At 36.2% G+C, this 16,190-nt stretch overlaps 1 protein-coding gene across 5 annotated transcripts in view; it reads right to left on the minus strand.

Annotated features, from left to right (window-relative positions):
• TTBK2 (tau tubulin kinase 2) overlaps positions 1-16,190 on the minus strand; it is a 160,000-nt gene that overhangs the window by 97,222 nt on the left and 46,588 nt on the right. Inside the window, exons 2-3 of one of the 5 annotated variants that reach the window (XM_086710493.1) lie at positions 13,201-13,256; positions 11,839-11,950 (exon numbers count right to left, since the gene is read on the minus strand). The exons of 2 other annotated variants lie outside the window; for them this stretch is intronic. The gene's annotated coding sequence lies outside the window, so the exon portion shown is untranslated. Of the gene's footprint in view, positions 1-11,497; positions 11,619-11,838; positions 11,951-13,200; positions 13,257-16,190 lie in introns of those variants that run through there. 2 more of the 5 variants (XM_086710492.1, XM_086710494.1) reach the window with 2 other exon arrangements.

The raw sequence follows: 16,190 nt of genomic DNA on the forward strand, positions 1-16,190 counted from the left end.
TAAAGAGAAAGAATGGAACTCCTTTCCAGTTGCTATCAGCAACTATCTCTCAACCATGAAGGAAATAAGCATGAGAATTATTTCTACAATATGGAAGAGATAATCACATACAAAAACTGTCAGCCATATGTGAAAGAATGAAAACCAGATGCTATCTTATATCATACACAAAAATCAACTCAAGATAGATTAAAGACCTGAATGTAAAACATGAAACCATAAAACTGATAGAAGAAAACATAGAGGGTAAGCTCCTTGACACTGGTCTTGGCAATGATTTTTTAAATTTGACATCAAAAGCAAAGATGACAAAAGCAAAAATAAACAAGTGGGACCATATCAAATTATAAAGCTTCTGCACAACAAAGGAAACCACCAACAAAATGAAAAAGCAACCAGCTGGGAGAAAATATTTGCAAATCATATATCTGATAAGTAGTTAATATCCAAAATATAGAACTCATACAACTCAACAGCAAAAAAGAACAAACAATCGAACTTAAAAATGGGTAGAGGACCTGAAGAGACATTTTTCCAAAGAAAATAGTAAAATGGGCAACAGGTACATGAAAAAGTGTTCAATATCATTAATCATCAGAGAAATGCAAATCAAAACCACAAAGAAATATTATCTCACACCCATTAGAATGGCTATTATCAAAATGATAAGAAATAACAAGTGTTGGTAAGGATGTGGAGAAAAGCGAATCCTTGGGCACTACTCCTAGGAATGTACATTGGTGTGGCCACTATGGAAAATATTACAGAGATTTGGCTCAGTCAGCTAAGCGTCCACCACTTGGTTTTGGCTGAAGTCGTGATTAGCAGTTCCTGAGTTCGAGCCCTGCATCAGGCTCCATGCTGACAGTGCTTGGGATTCTCTCTCTCCCTCTCTCTGCGCCTGCCCTGCTCAACACTGTCTCTGTCTCTCTCAAAATGAATAAATAAACTTTAGAAAAGAAGTTTCTTAAGAAACAAATGAACAAAGAAAAAAAAAGAGACAAACCAAAAAACAGACTCTTAAGTATAGAGAACAAACAAATGGTTACCAGAAGGGAGGTGTGTGGGAGGATGGGTGAAATAGGTGAAGGGAATTAGGAGCAGGATTGTCTTGATAAGCACTAAGTAACATATAGAACTGTTGGATCTCTATATTGTACACCTGACACTAATATAGCACTGTACATTAACTACACTGGAATTAAAAAATTTTTTAAATTAAAAATAGAACTAGGATATGATCTAGCCATTCCACTTGTTGGTATATACCCAAAGAAATGAAATTACTATCGTTAAGAGACATCCCACACCCACGTTCAATGCCACATTACCTATAATAGCCAAGACATGGAAACAAATCACGGTTCGTGAGTTCAAGCCCCTCATTTTGGCTCCACACTGATGGTGCAAAAGCCTGCTTGGGATTCTCTCTCTCTGGCTGCTCCTTCCACATGCTTTCTCAAAATAAATAAATAAACTTAAAAAAAAAAAACCTCAAAGTTAAAAAAAAAGTTCTTATCACAAGAAAGAAAAACTGTGAGGTGATAAACTAAACTAAACTTGTGGTTATTTTGCAGTATATACATGTATCAAATCTTTATGTTGTATATAATACAAAGTTATATGTCAATTATACATACCTCAGTAAAACTGAGAGGGGGGAAAAAAAGAGAATCCGGGTCAAAATATACCTGTAGTCTATCCTACACCTCTGGATCCTTCAATATGATGTGGAAGAAAAGTTCATGTGGTCAAGATCACTGGAATTAAATACAGCTTTTTCACTTGCTAGCTTGTTATTTAATTTCTAAAAGCCACATGATGGGTAACAAAAATTCTTAACCTCAAAGAGTTATTATTACACAGGTAAATCAGGTAAGGTATGTCTAATATTAAATATACTGCCTGGCACACAGTAAATGCTCTATATATGCTTCCTATTATCGTTAGTGAATATGAACACAAATTTTAGAAAGAGACAGATCTAAGCTAAAATCCTAGCTCTTTTATTCACTACTTTTTTGACTGTGTGGACAGATTATTTAACCTCTCTTAAGCTCTATTTCCTCAGCTATAAAATCAGGGGAAAGTTAAAGAAAAATTAAATCAAATAATATTTTTTTTTAAAAGCATACACTTAAAACAAGGCCTGACACAGAAAGAATGATAAATGGCTGCTAGCCTCTTCATTAAATAATAGGCACAAATTGCCTTCCACAGTGGTTGTACCAATTTATACTTCTGCTACCAGGACTTGAGTAAGTTCCCATTTCTCTGTCCTCACCAACACTTGGAGCTGTCAGACATTTTTGTTTTTGCCAATCCAATGGGTATGAAACAGTGTTTTGCTATATATTTTGAGTTTCTTTATTACTAGTAAGGTTGAGCATCTTTTCATCTCTTTATTGCTTTTCTTTCTTGCGAATTGTCAATTCTTATCTTTTGTCCATCTGCTCTCCATCCACTCCTGGGACTTCCTACCTTGGCCTAGGACATCACTATGTCATAGAGCCATTTATCTGGAGTCCTTTTGCGTCATGTTTCCCAAATACTTTAAAGCCCTTGTTCGTTCCCTGCCACTATATCCTTTCTCTCTATATTACTGGTGCCACTTACTTATCACCTAAAGACTCAAACCCCCCTCACTTTCTCCTCAGGCTCAGCAGGAAACATTTATGGAGCTCTAACCACCACAATACTCTAGATGTCATCAACCATTCACCCTTGCCGCTTCGACTTGTCCTGACCTAACTCCTTGGCTCTGACAACTGAGCTTCTCTCTGGTTTCTCTTTTGTTCCCTTCTCAATGCTCCCATGGATCTTTTTAATAAATTTTATACATTTTTTTATAACTTTTCGTCTATAACATCATTATTCACCCTCTGTATCAGTCTGACTTGATTGTGAACCCCTGAGGACAAAGACCATCCCTTATTTATAACCCCAGTTCCTAGCACAATGGTTCACATTTAACAGGTGTCCAAGAAGGAAAGAAGGAAGGGAGAATGAAAATAAGCCTTTCATAAACTATCTAGCACCCTGGACTTTCTAGGTCTAAGGCCATTTGGTTCCTTCTTCTCTGCTCTACTGCCCCTCTCCCCACCCCTACAGGGTGGGCCAAATGTCTACCTTAGAATGACAAGCACGAGGTTGCCTTATCCTGTGCTTCACCTATCTTTTATAAACATACTATTGGACTCCTCTGATGATGCATGCTCTAATGAATTACCACCTATTATTTACTGACAGGCTCACTTAGCAGTGTCTCTTCTAGACTCCCTCCATTCTGTCAAATCTGATTGTACTTCACTGGACTAGGCCAAGAAGGTCCCATATGTCACCGGCCACACACTATTCATAGGGTAATTTCCCCAAATACTGTTTGGAATATCATGTCATCTGCCTACTTAAGAAACCATAAACAGTAATGCCTACATAAAGACCATTAAAATGGTGAAGGACTCCACCACAAAACTACTAAAACTGATAAATGAATTCAATAAGGTCTCAGGACACAAAATTAATATACAGAAATCCATTGCATTTCTATAGACAATGAAGTAGCAGAAATAAAAATTAAGAAAACAACCCCATTTACAATTGCACCAAAAATACCAAAACACCTAGGAATAAACTTAGCCAAACAGGTAAAAGATCTATACTCTGAAAACTATAAAACACTGATAATTTTGAAGATGACATAACAAATGGAAGATAGTCCATGCTCAGAGATTGGGAGAACAAATATTGTTAAAATGTCCAAACTACCTAGGGCAATCTACAGATTTAATGCAATCCCTGTCAAAATACCAACAGCATTTTTCACAAAACTAGAACAAATAATCCTAAAATTTGTATGGAACCAGAAAAGGCCCTGAATAGACAACACAATCTTGAAAATGTAGAACAAAACTAGAGGTATCACGATCCAGATTTCAAGATATACTACAAAGCTGAAGAAATCAAAACAGTATGGTACTAGCACAAAGACAGACATACAGATCAATGGAAAAGAAAAGAGAAACCTAGAAAAAACCCATGATTATATGGTCAATTAATCTATGACAAAGGAGGCAAGAATATGCAATGGGAAAGAGAATCTCTTCAACAAATTGTGCTGGGAAAACTGGTCAGTTACATGTAAAAGCATGAAACTGGACCACTTTCTTACACCATACACAAAGATAAACTCAAAATGGATTAAAGACTTAAATGTGAGACCTGAAACCATAAAATTCCTAGAAGAGAACATATAGGCAGTAACTTCTCTTAAGACAAGGATAACAAAAACAAAAATAAACTATTGGGACTACATCAAAATTAAAATCTCTGCACAGCAAAGGAAAAAATAAAACTAAGGCAACCTACTAAATGGGAGAAGATATATGCAAATGACATATCCAATAAGGAGTTATAATCTAAAATACGTAAAAAACATACAACTCAACACCAAAAAACTCCCAAATAATTCAATTAAAAATGGTCAGAAACATGAACAGACATTTCTCCAAGGAAGCCATATAGATAGCCCACATGAAAAGATGCTCAACATCAATAACCATCAGAGAAATGCAAATCAAAATTATAAAGAGATATCACACTGTTAGAATGGCTAAAATCAACAACACAAGAAACAACAAGTGTTGGCAAGGATGTGGAGAAAAAGGAACCTGTTGGTGGGAATGCAAACTGGTGCAGCCACTGTGGACAACGGTATGAAGGTTCCTCAAAAAATTAAAACTAGGACCACCCTACAATCCAGTAATCACACTACTGGGTATTTACCCAAAGAATACAAAAACACTAATTCGAAAAGATGTATGCACCACTATGTTTATTGCAGCATTATTTACAATAGCCAAATTATGGCAGCAACCCAAGTGTGTATCGACAGATGAATGGATGAAGAAGATATAAGATACACACACACATGCACACATGTATGCGTGCACACAATGGAATATTACCTAGCCATAAAAGAGAATAAAATCTTGCCATTTGCAAAAACGTGGATGGATCTAGAGGATATAATGCTAAGTGAAAGAAGTCAACCGGAGACAGGTAAATACCATATGATTTCACACATATGTGGAATTAAAGAAACAAAGCAAATAAACAAAAAAAAAAAAGGAGACAAACAAACAAAAAATGAACTGTTAACTACAGAGAACAAACTGGTGGTTACCAGAGAAGAAGCAGATGGTGGGGGGGGGGGGGGGGGGAAGGGGAGGGCAGGTGAAAGAGGTGAAGGAGATTAAGAGTATACTTACTATGACGAGCACGGAGTAATGTATATAATTGTTGAATTATTATATCGTACACCTGAAACTAATATAATGCTCTATGTTACTGTACTGGGATTAAAAGTTTTTAAACATTTATTTTCTGGAAAAATAAATGCAATGCAATGCAATGCAATGAAATGAAATGGTGAACCTGGAATTCACAATTAATTCTACATTACTTACCAAACCTCAGTTCTTCAACATGTATCATACACACTAATGAAGCCAGTTTCTTTTTTTATTCTCCTTCTCAAATGTGCTACTTTGGTTTTTGCTCACATTTTCCCCTCAACCTCATTTCCTCAAATCAAATACAACTCTTAAATCTAAGTATCCCTGTAAGAGGTAATATCAACCAATTAAAATTCAGGATTAGATTTTCAGGTATTAGCAAATTAGTCACCTACCAAAGCCCTGAGGGGAAAAAACAAGAAAATTAAAGTAAGTTTCCCAGAGTTGAAAAAGAGCGATCAAGTCTGGTGCAGAGACGAAAGCAGAGAAAGAAGACAATCAGCAAGGTAGCGCTGACCACTAAAAGTCATAGATGGTTGACCTCAAGAAAATATAGGATGGAAGTATATAACAAATCAATTTTAACTTCGTGTTTATATGTCTCCTACGTTAAAGAAATCCTTTAAGAGAGGAAAAGAATTCTGAATATACAAACCAAATCTTTACCAACCCTTCAAAATACCACCACTAAGTCCTTCTCTTAATTTTCTAGCTCTTGACCAATATAACCCAATAAGGAATGTTTGTGGTCTGTCACCAAACTGCGCAAAATGAAATAATCCGTGATATCTCCACCCGAAAAAGACAGTAAGAAGTAGACTTAATTTAAATAGTTAGATACTATCTTTGGATATTTTATGCAAGATGGAACCCTGGTAGTTAAACACGGATTTTTTTTTTTTTTTTTCAACGTTTATTTATTTTTGGGACAGAGAGAGACAGAGCATGAACAGGGGAGGGGCAGAGAGAGGGAGACATAGAATCGGAAACAGGCTCCAGGCTCCGAGCCATGAGCCCAGAGCCTGACGCGGGGCTCGAACTCACGGACCGCGAGATCGTGACCTGGCTGAAGCCGGACGCTTAACCGACTGCGCCACCCAGGCACCCCTAAACACCGATTTTAATTGTGATATTAAAAAGGATTTTTACTCATCTAAGGCAAGTAGTGACAAACCCTTCCTTACTGTCCAAAATATTTTTTTTTAAAGAAATAGATATGCTGGTACTTTAAAATAAATGCATAAAACCTAATGAATCTTCTTGTTCTTACAACTTCATTTTTTTAATTCTATTTTTTATTTTTTAAAATTTACATCCGAATTAGTTAGCATATAGTGAAACAATGATTTCAGGATTCCTTAATGACCCTTACCCATTTAGCCCATCCCCCCTCCCACACCACTCCAGCAACCCTCAGTTTGTTCTCCATATTTATGAGTCTCTTCTGTTTTGTCTCCCTCCCTGTCTTTATATTATTTTTGTTTCCTTTCCCTTATGTTCATCTGTTTTGTCTCTTAAAGTCCTCATATGAGTGAAGTCATAAGATTTTTGTCTTTCTCTGACTAATTTCACTTAGCATAATACCCTCCAGTTCCATCCACGTAGTTGCAAATGGTGTTCTTACAATTTCAAATGATAATTTACTACCTTTACTTTCAATCCAAGAGCTTAAAAAGCTATGGCAAGTGATGGTGTGGTGGTCTACATCCTAGCATTAAATATTAATGAATAATAATGTCATGCAAAAGGCAAATAACTGTATGTTATTTTTATATGATAGAAGACAGTAAAAAAATCAGAAAGAGGCATCAATCATTTATTTTCCTTTCAAAATAAAAAAGCCATTTAGTAATAAAGTGAAGAGCTGAGTTAAAAGTATCCCAAACCCACTAATGGGGATGCTCTGTAACTTAAAGAATAAATTCCAGCTCAGTGGCAAACTAGCAAATACTGGGATTCTGCAAAGCTGGGCTACCGTACTGCCAAAGACACAAGAAAATCAGTCCTAGCTTCCTTACCCACCTATCATTTACTCCTCTTATTTACCCACTTGCACCACCACCAAACAAACCACACCCAACCTAACAAAAACAGTTCATGAAGTACTTATACCAAGGAAGACAGAAAAATAAAAGGCATAGGTCCTGTCCTCAAAGAATCTACAATTTTGTTGAAAGAAATGAACTCACTATACAATATGACAATATGAGACCAAATGATAGCTTCTAAGAACAAAGAATAAGCACTGTGAGAAATCAATAGATTCGATGGATTAGAATGCATCACAGAGCTTAGAGCTTGACTGAGTTAACCTGTCGGTAAAACAAAACAAAACAAAACAAAACAAAACAAAACAAAAGTGGTGAGCCCTCTAAACCAAGTCCCCAGAAAAAAATTGAGCCAAGGAGTTTAATAAGGAACAAAGGCTCCTCTTAGCACTCACGAGGCTGCCCATCTAACAATTACCTAGGTTATAGTAGCTCACGAGGAGTCAAAGGCAAAAGTTTCCATCTCTTCAATCTAGATAGCCATCACAGGGAATTCTACCTTTTAAACAAAACTCTCTATTCTATCACAACTGCCAATTTAAAACTACCAGGCTTTTGTGGTTAGAATGAATAAAATAAGCACGATTTCATTACCCTACTTAAAAAATGTACTTGTCTATCACAGATATGTATGAACAAGCATATGTAAAAATAAGAGAGAAGAAACCAAGAATTAGGGAACCATTCCAAGGCCCAGTATAAGGAAAATAATAATAATAATAATAATAATGATGATGATGATGATGATGAAGGGGGTGGAAACCATCAACAAAATAATTCAAGAAAACTTCCCAAGAGAAACCTTCAGATCACAAGTTTAAATAAAGCACACAAACAGGCATACTAGATTAAAACACACCCATACCATGGCATATCATCATGAAATTGAAAAACCCTGGGGGAAAAAGAGAAAAAAATTAGATATTGCCAAAGTGACAAGAATCATAATAGAATTATACTTAACCACTACAGTGAGTATGAAGACAAATTTTGGAAGCAAAATTATTTTCCATACAGAATTCTAAATCCAGCCAGTTTTTCACTTGAACATCAGAGTAGGATAAAAACACTTTCAGACATGCAAGAGAGGTCCCAAACACATACCTCCCATGCATCCTTTACTCAGGGAGCTAGTAGAACTGCTTCACTAAATGAGAACACAAAAGAAAAGGGATTCAACAAGGCATACAATATAAAAGAAGCAAAGGGAATCCCCAGGAAGACATTGAGGTGTGATCCAAGGATGATACTTGTGAACAGATCAAAAATGCCTGACTAGAGCTGACTAGGAGGTCCCTGGAAAGACTCCCCTAAGAAGAGGAAATCAGGAGTTGTGAGAATTAGGAGTTCATACTTTTTTATTGCCAAACAGTATTCCACTGTATGTGGATTTACCACCCTTGATTTATCCATTCACTCTTTGAATTATACATTTTTGACAAGAATAGAGGTGATATAAATATTCTTGTATCTGCTTTTATATGAACACAAATTTTTATTGCTCAAGGGTAAATGCCTATGGGTAGGATTGATGGATCACACAGTAAATTCATATTTAACTTTTGTAAGTATCTGTTTAATTGCTTTCTAGAAGAACTGCATCATTTTGCAACTCCACCAACAATGTGAGAGTTCCAGTTGCTCCACATCCTCCTCAGTACTTGGTACAGTTAACAGTTTTAATTTAAGCCATCGCAATGGATGTGCAATGGTAACTCACCATGGTTTTAATTTGCATTCTCCTAATAGCTAGTTATGCTAAACATCTTTCCATGAGCTGATCTGCCACTCTATATCCCCTTTGCCAAAGCCTATTAAACATTTTTAAATGGCTTCTATTCTTACCATTGAGTTTTCAAAGTTCTTTACATATTCCAAATATAAGTCCTTTGCAGGTATGTGACTTGCTAGTATTTTCTTCCAGCCTATAATGTGTCTTTTCATTCTCTTAGTAGCATCTTCACAAGCAATGTTTTTCATTTGATAAACTCCAATTCATCGATTTCTTCTTTCATGAATCATGCTTTTGGTCTCATGTCAAAGAACTTCTTGTCTACCCTCAGGACACAGAGATTTTCTCGTTTTCTTCTAAAAGCTATATAGCTTTATGTCTCAAATTTAGATGTGTGGTACATTTTAAGTTCATTTTTGTATAATATGTTTGGTTTAGATCAAACTTCATTATTTTTGTATGTTGATGTCCAATTATTCCAACGCCACTTATTGAAAAGATTATTCCTTTTCCATTTTGCAACTTTATAAAAAATTATTGGCCATATTTGTGTGGGCCTATTTCTGGAATCTCTATTCTATCTCATTGAGCTACAGCTCTTTCCTTTGCCAATAAAGTCTTGATTATGATAGCATCATGCTGTTTTTTTTTTTTTTTTAATTTTTTTTTTTAACGTTTATTTATTTTTGGGACAGAGACAGACAGAGCATGAACGGGGAGGGGCAGAGAGAGAGGGAGACACAGAATCGGAAACAGGCTCCAGGCTCTGAGCCATCAGCCCAGAGCCTGACGCGGGGCTCGAACTCACGGACCGCGAGATCGTGACCTGGCTGAAGTCGGACGCTTAACCGACTGCGCCACCCAGGCGCCCCGCATCATGCTGTTTTTAAATCATGTAGTTTCATTTTTTCCAACATTTTTATTTTTCAAAATTGTTTTGATTATTCTAGGTTCTTTCCCTTTCTTTAGAAATTGTAGAATCAGTTTATAACTAGGCAGAGTGCTGTTGGGATTTTTTTTTTATCAATACTGCTTTAAATCTATAGATCATTTGGGGAAAACCACCATCATTACTATCGCGATTCTTCAGATTCATGAATACAACGTATTTCTCCATTTACTTAAATCTTTTCTTTTTTTTAATCAGGGTTTTATAATTCTCAGCATAGAGATCTTACACATATTTTGTCACATTTATAGCTGAGTGTTTCATTTTGGGGGAGCTACGTAAAGTTTTTTAAATTCAGTTTTTAATTGTTTATCACTAGCATATAGAAATATGATTGCTTTTTCTGAGTTGACCATGAATCACTTGCTAAACTCACTACTTTAGGAATTTTTTCGTGGATTCCTTGGGATTTTCTACATAGATGATTATGCCATCTGCAAATAGGGACAGTTTTATGTCTTCTTTCCAATCTCTATGTCATTATTTCTTCAAGTATTTTTGATGGACCACACTCATTCTCTTCTCATTCTGGATCTCTGATGATACAAATTTAAGACTTTATCATAGTCTCATAGGTCCCTGAGGCTGTGTATTTCTTTATTTTTAACTGTTTTCCTCTGTTTTCAAATTACATCATTTCTGTTTATCTATTTTCAAGTGCACTGACTCTTTCATTGTCATGTCTACTCTGCTATTGAGCTGATTTAATGAGTTTTCATTTCCATTATTGTATTTCTTAGTTCTAAATTCTCCATTCAGTTCTTCATATCTTCTATTTCTTTGCGGAGACTTTCTATCTTCTCGCTCAATCCTGGAACATGGTTATAATAGCTGATTTTAAAATTGTTTTTCAGATAATTTTAACATATGTGTGATCACCATCTGTTAGGTGTCTTTTCCCATGTGAGTTCAATATTTCTGATTCTTTTTAAGCTGAGTAATTCTAGATTGTATTCTGGACACTTGGAATATTACTTTATGATACTCTGGGTCCTATTTAAGTCCCACTAAGAATGTTGGTGTTTTTGTTTTGGACAATAACTGACCAGTTGGGTTCACATTTCAAGTTCTGACCAGCCTCCTGTGGGTTCTATTTCCAATTTCAATTCAGTTTTCAAACCCTCTGTAGTCATACTGAATGTGTTTTGTAACTGTCCCACGTAGTGTCTAGTTTGGGAGTTAAGGGGTGGTCTATCCCGTATTTCAGTCCTCAATGTTTCTGTATGCTGTTTAGGATCAGACTCAGGTAGGTACAGCTTGGAAGTCAACTCATGATTCCATAAGTAACTTTAAGTAGTCAGTTTCCCAAACTCCTCATTTTCTTGCAATCTCTTGGTTCCCCGGGGCTCTCCTTTTCCAGCTTTCCAGCAGAAAATTGAGGCTTCATTAACCTCACTCTGCCATGTACTCCTCAAGACTGGGCCAAGCAACAAAAAAAGAGCAGAGGGAGCAGAAAAGCCATGGGATTTACCTCACTCTCTTGAGACCAGAGCTCCTCCAATCTGAGAGGAAACTTCCCCTCCCTCTGAGATTTAGGCTCCTGCCTGCCCCCACTGAGGCCACTGCAGCTGCTCCCAAGGACTGCTTGAGGCCTGGGGTGCAAGAAAATGAAGAAAAGGAAAAAAAAGAATGATGCGGTATTGCCACATTTTCTCTGAGCATTAGGAGACCCCTTCCTGGAGCTCCTTGAGTCAGAACTAGAGGGCTTCTCCTGGTAGTTTTTCTGTCGTGTTAATAATGCTCACTTCCAAGTTTCAGGATACATTAAGTTCAGGCTGGGGCATACTGGAAGGAAAGAAATGGTAAACTCACCGCCGGTTCAGTGGTACTTTGAATTCTGGTCTTCGTCCCCAATCTGCCTCCTACTATTTATTTTTCAGAGTCCTCAAATAGCCACTCCAAGCACTCTGTCCAGGTTTTATAGCTGCATTCAGTGGGAGAGACAGGGTGAAGTGTGCTTACTCCATCTTATCTGGAACCAGAACCTGGACTACTGCTTTTCATAATAACTTTGAGGAACTAATTACTGAATCTATTTATATAACTTTGATTATACAAAATTAAAAATTAAAAATAAGCAAATCCTATATTAACCTTATTGTGAAAAAGGAAATAAGTAAGCCAGTAGAATCACATTTTTTAAGCATATATTCTTTTGGATATTATATGCTTATGAAAAAAGTGAAGTTTTTAATTGTACTTTGCTTTATTTCTTTAAATCTTATTTTACTTGTGGATTTTTGTAAATGCTACGACTGTTAGAAATTTGTTAAAAGAAGAAAAAAAAAGTAGGAGTTATCCAAAGTACAAAACAGAGGAAGTAGATTGCACAGAAGAGGTTATAAACTGTTTAAAAAACTGAAAAAAGTTGGAAGATGACCAACACTCCAAGTCTAAGCCAAGAGTTTCTTTTTAAAAAATTTTTTTTTTCAACGTTTATTTATTTTTGGGACAGAGAGAGACAGAGCATGAACGGGGGAGGGGCAGAGAGAGAGGGAGACACAGAATCGGAAACAGGCTCCAGGCTCTGAGCCATCAGCCCAGAGCCCGACGCGGGGCTCGAACTCACGGACCACAAGATCGTGACCTGGCTGAAGTCGGACGCTCAACCGACTGCGCCACCCAGGCGCCCCTAAGTCTAAGCCAAGAGTTTCAAGAGGCAAGCAAAGCGGGCAGGAACCAATTCAAGGTCTTGTATGACAGGTTAAGGTGGCTGGACTTTACCTGAGAAAAGGAAGGCCCTGAATTGTTTTAGCAAAGGTTGGGAATGCTATGATGCAATCAGTATGTCTGAACAATTATTCCTGCTGCAGAACATAAAGGTGCATAAAAAATGAGTGTCACTGTCTGAATCTTAGGGGTCATGTTAAGTTGCAGAACAAATATATATACAATATGATTGCACGTATTGTGGAGGCATATGGGTAAGAGAGGGAAATTTTACATACACACACGCAAAAAGTCATGTCATATGTAATCAAAGGATTTTATAAATGAGTAAGATTCCATGATTTATATACAGAATATATATCACATGATTATATATATGCATGCGTAAAGATAGATAGATAAATAGCTGATTATAATATGTACTATTTCTGGAAAAAACAAAAGAAACTAGTAACAATGGTTAATTTTGGAGGAGAGTGAGGGGCTAGGAGAAAGCAAACTTACTTTTTACTTTATTCTTCTGTTTGATTTTTAAATCTTGTACTGTGAATACTTACACCCTTAAAAAGGGTTGTAAAAAAAAAAGAGCGAGGTCTTACACACGAACTAGACAGAAGACAGTAAAACAAGATAAGTATGAATGAGCCTAGCATTCAGTACCCCAACTCCTAGCATATAGTCAGCTCTCAAACACTCTACAGATCTCTCCACAAATAAGGTATTACTAACCGTTTATAAAGCAAGTTCATAACACAAAACAGTTTTTTTTTTATTATATCACACTACACTTCATTAATTCACCATGTATTTTCAATCATTCAGAAATGTAAACAGAAGATAAAGAGTAAGAATGGATTCCGAAGATATTTATTATCATTATACTACATTTTTACTATAAAAGAAAGATTTGCATAATTCTTTTCAATTTCTTAAGCACTGAGGGATATAAAAAGCTTTACAGTAAAAGATCCTCTCCTTTCCCGGTCCCTCCTAATGCCAATACCCAAACATAACCATTTCCAATGGCTTCTTGAGCTCTGTATGATTCCAGACTTTCATTGTGCTTATAAAGCACATATAACTATACGTGCATATGTATATACAAAGACAAACATATATACATTATATTCCCTTTCAAGAAAATGGAACTCTGCTCCTTAAATAACCTAGAACTATTCTATTTCTATATGTCCAGAGTAATGAACAGACAAATCCCCAAGTTGGCAGATAATGTTAAATCTTCCAAGTAGAGAATATTAAAATAAATGCACTGAACAGATAAAGTTCTCAGAGATCTCCTAACACATCTTTGATGGAACAAATGAACCTTAACCAGGGCAAGCAAAAATTACTTTAGGGAAAAGAAGTACCAGATGAAATAAACAAAAGAGCAGATGACAGGTTAATAAATGGGTAGATGACATAATAAAGGGTGAGGGTTTATCTCTAACCTTTTAGTCCCAGAGTTCAATTACTCTGTTCTCCCACAAAAGGAGTTATCAGAGATCTTCTAACACCCTTTGATGGTACAGATGCACCTTGATGAGGGCAAGCACTTTGGAGTAACTTTCACAGACAGTCTTCTATACTGGACAGACCAGTAGTCTAATCCAAAAAAGACGTTGTCTCTCATTCTTACAACTGGGGAAAGGGAGTAGTCATACTTTGCAGCAGAAGCTAGAGACTTCAAGCAGGAGGGCAGAAGAGGTACTGCTGCTCTTCCGTACTAGCAATCCTTCTTCCCAACTCTCAGCTTGTGCTCTGCAGTCTCCAAGGCAAAAATAAAATGCAAGACCAATATAACAGAGTGAAAAAATTTCCCCAGAAGTCAAAACAAAATCAATTCCTTTTTAAGGGCTATACCAAAGTAGTTTTCCTCTACATTTATGTGGGGCAAGAAAAATTAATTCCCAGCTATTTCAACTGAGAATAATAAAAATAAAAATAATAAAATTACTTGATTATCAAACAATGGCATTTACTCTATTTTTTTAAGTAGCCTCCATGCCCAATGTGGGATTTGAACTCACAACCTTGAGATCAAGAGTCATGTGCTATAACCAAATGAACTAGCCAGGCACCCCCTATTATTTTTTGATATTAATAGGATCTTTCTATACTTGCTTTTAGAGAATCTAGAGGAGAAAACACTTAGTTTATAAATTATCTTCTCATCTAAGATAAAGAGAAAAACTTCAGTTTTACTCAAGTTGGTGCATAATGAAAGACTACAAGAGATAAGATGCTTTATTTCATTCACAGAATGAAGTAGAGTTAAAATGGGGCAGGAAAGCTAGACAACTTTCTAAGTCACTCATTGATTTAAGCAGTGATTTTTAAACACCATAAACTTCATTAGATTGAACACATTATGGAAGGCACTTTCACATAAGAATTAGTGAGAAATCTGATCTGTAGGATACTTTTAAAGAAAAACTATTTTATGCTTAGATATATAGTTATATAGTAATTAGAAGCAAATAAACAAAACCTAAACTTTTAAAGATCCAAGAAAGCTTCTTTGATGAAAAGATATACTAAGTATAAAACACAGTAATTTTATAATACTCTTGAATTCCCAAAACAGTAGAACCACCTATATCCAAAAATAAAAAACTTCTAAACCAAATAGAAATGATTTTCTGGAAGATCCAAGTGACTGTTTTTTATAACAATAAAGAGTTAAATCTCTATCCAACATGGTTTGGAGAATCTAAGCTGTGATCATCTAAACTTTTTTTTTTTTTTTTTACTTACCAAAAAAAAAAAAAAAAAAAGTTTATAAAGAAAATTACCAGAAATAGAAGTTATTTTTCTTACTCTCTCATATCGCCATTTACAAATGTATGCTATCACCAAATACAAAGCTAACTGGTACTACCATTTTGCTCCTGAACATAATATATATGTCAAGTTTAAGTATATATAATTCTTTAAATAGCTTGCAATTTAAAAGGGAACACAAACGTATTTTTATTTTATTTATTTTTTATTCATTTTTGAGAGAGAGACAGACAGGCAGACAGAGCTCAGGTGGGGGAGAGGCAGAGAGAAAGAGAGACACAGAATCCGAAGCAGGCTCCAGGCTCTACGCTGTCAGCACAAACCATGAGATCATAACCTGAGCCTAAGTCAGACGCTTAACCAACTGAGCCACCCAGGTGACCCTATTTTTTTTTAATGTTTTATTTATTTATTTTTGAGAGAGAGAAAGAGAGAGCGCGCGTGCGCGCACACACACGAATGGAGGGGAGGGACACAGAGAGAGAGAGAGAGAAAGAGAGACAGAAGGCTCCAGGCTCTGAGCTATCAGCACAGAGCCCGATGTGGGGCTCGAACCCACAAACCGAGAGATAAAGACCTGAGCCAAAGTCAGATGCTTAACCGACTGAGCCCCCAACACAATGTATTTTTGAAAATAAACAATTCTGGAGCACCTGGGTGGCTCAGTCAGTTAAGCATCTGACTTCAGCTCAGGTCATGATCTCACTGTC

Source organism: Puma concolor, chromosome B3 (assembly GCF_028749965.1).
Source record: "Puma concolor isolate L17-30 chromosome B3, mPumCon1.1.hap2, whole genome shotgun sequence".
NCBI classification, from domain to species: domain Eukaryota; kingdom Metazoa; phylum Chordata; class Mammalia; order Carnivora; family Felidae; genus Puma; species Puma concolor.